Source organism: Raphanus sativus, unplaced genomic scaffold (assembly GCF_000801105.2).
Source record: "Raphanus sativus cultivar WK10039 unplaced genomic scaffold, ASM80110v3 Scaffold5962, whole genome shotgun sequence".
Classification (NCBI taxonomy): Eukaryota; Viridiplantae; Streptophyta; class Magnoliopsida; order Brassicales; family Brassicaceae; genus Raphanus; species Raphanus sativus.
Window position 1 is genome coordinate 1 of NW_026621256.1, and position 1,962 is coordinate 1,962.

General features: G+C 33.8%; 1 pseudogene; it reads right to left on the reverse strand.

Moving 5' to 3' along the window:
* Nucleotides 1–567: 567 nt before the first annotated feature.
* On the reverse strand, nucleotides 568–1,749 carry LOC130507806 (uncharacterized; annotated as a pseudogene).
* Between the last annotated feature and the right edge of the window lie 213 nt (nucleotides 1,750–1,962).

The following is a 1,962-nucleotide window of genomic DNA, read 5'->3' on the forward strand; positions in this document are numbered from 1 at the left end:
AGGTCTAGGGTTAAGTTTTGGGGTTTAGATTTTTGAGCACACAAAAATCCATATAGTAATATCACATTAAATATATGAACCCCTAAACTACTATATATATATAAATATTTTATAACAAACTCATTTAATTATTGTTTTATCATATATATATAAATATTTTGCAAAAATGATCAAATCAAGAGTTTTCTATTTAAAATTTTGAATTCGAGTTTTAAAATATTATTATTTATTGTATTAAGGATATAAGGTTTAAGGTACACATTTAAGATTTATAATGGAATTTTAAATAGTCACTTTGTTAAAATTACATATCCATAAATTTATAAATATAAATGGTAATTTAATTTTTAAACATAACTTTTATAATATATATTGCACTATAACAAATATAATTTACTCTAACAAGTGAATCATAAATACCATATTCTTTTCCATTAAAGATTCAAAACATACAAAATCAATACATCAAAACCTATCAAACATACTATCAAGAGATTCAAGAACAGAGCACTAGAGTTCGGTTTATATGCTGCAGTCTAGAACAGAGCACTAGAGTTTCCACACACTGTCAAAAAGATCACATAAAATAAAGAGAGATAAGAAGACCGGTTAAGAAAGACTTGTCTGTTTCAAGATTGATGAAAAAAGACCATGAACCAGATTGCTAACTTTTCTTCTCAGCATAACACATCACACACACAACTAACTAAGAACAGAACCAGTTTCAGGTGCAACGAATGGATCGATGGAGAACATTGATTTTAGGCCACAAGATTCTCAGCATAACACATCACACACACATTCACCATTTACATTTTCACGAGCTCCTCTGCCTCGTATTTTGCTTCTTCACTCCGTATTGGACCTGTATCAATGCCCCTGCATCTCAGACTCGTCGCTGAAACCAGAAGTCACATGATCAGTGGTATCTTGATCATGATAAAAGCTGCAGGTTTTGGAGCTGGTTCTTGGGGTAAAAGCTGCAGGTTTTGCTGGAGAACCGAACTTTCCAGTCTTTTGCAACTTATTCTCAAGGACTTTCTTTGCCTCTGCAGCTGGAAGCAACCCATACTCCATTAACCTGAGATAGAAAAATAAACAAAGGGTTTACAGACAAGCAGACCAAGATGAAGCAAAGTAGTAATGCACATAACCATCAGAGAGGTAATAACAATATGGAGTCTGTTTGTGAGGTTCAAAATTCATGCTAGCTTTAATACCAGCGTCACAACATACATAGACAATGGAAAATACTAAGTGGATCTCTCTTCAGAAAACAAATCAAAGAAAAAAAGAAGTAATGAAAAGTTACCTCTTCAGGTTGGTCTCTCTTCTGACCAGGCAAATCATAGACTTTCTTCTCCCTCTTCTTCTTTACCTTTCTTCTCTGCTTCTTCTTCTTTCTATGTCTTCTTCTTATTCAACTCCCTCTCCTAAAAACCAGAGAGATAGAGACAGCAACATAAGAATACATCAATTCGACTACATCAATCTACCTGATTCCATATTTAATACAAAATTGCTGAAAGACAGAATGAGAAATATAAAAATCAAACATTCGAAACTCCAACAGAGGAATTTCTCTTGGGAAAGAGGCTTCTCATCGTCGTTTTCATCAATCTCCTTATTCTTTAATGGATTTGGGCGAGACCCAGATAAAGAAGACTTGTTGACTAGTTCGTCCTTTACTTCCTTCTTCGATTTTCTCGAAGCTGAACCACCATTGTTGGCGTTCGTGGGATTCTTCTTCTAACAAAGGAACCATCTTCGTCTCCTCTTTCTTCAGAGCTTTAGCATCATCAGATACCATCTTCGTCTTCTCCACTGTGTTTTTATATTTATCTTCGTAGACATTGAAGCTAACCTAATTCGAGAGAACTATTTGGATTTTATAAGAAACAATGAAGAAAAAAGGATTTTAGGCGGCCAAAATTTTTTATTTTCCCGCGATAACATAGATAG